Genomic DNA, 472 nt, shown 5'->3' on the forward strand with positions numbered 1-472 from the left:
CAACAACACTAATAATGATAATAAAAATTATAATAGTAATGACAGTAATAATAATGATAATAATAATAATGATAACAATAATGATAATGATAAGAATAATGATGATAATAAAAATAATGACAACAACAATGGTAACAGCAAAACAATAATAGTAATGATGACAATAAAAATAGTAATTCTCTTAATGATGATAACGATTATAATAATATTGATAGTAATAACAGTAATGGTGATAATTATAATAATCATAGCAATGTCAATGATTATAATCAAGACGATCATGATAATGAAGAAGATAAATATGAACATGATAGTGAAGTTAACGATGATACTGCTGACATGGTAACAGAATTTTATTACTAATGATAATGCTATGTTGATACCAATGATAGCGTTGTAATAACAGCAATAACAATAAGGATCATAGTTAATAGGGATAAAGATACCATAAGAGAGATGATGATGATAACAT

The sequence above is a fragment of the Penaeus vannamei genome, chromosome 36, assembly GCF_042767895.1.
Source record: "Penaeus vannamei isolate JL-2024 chromosome 36, ASM4276789v1, whole genome shotgun sequence".
Taxonomy (NCBI): domain Eukaryota; kingdom Metazoa; phylum Arthropoda; class Malacostraca; order Decapoda; family Penaeidae; genus Penaeus; species Penaeus vannamei.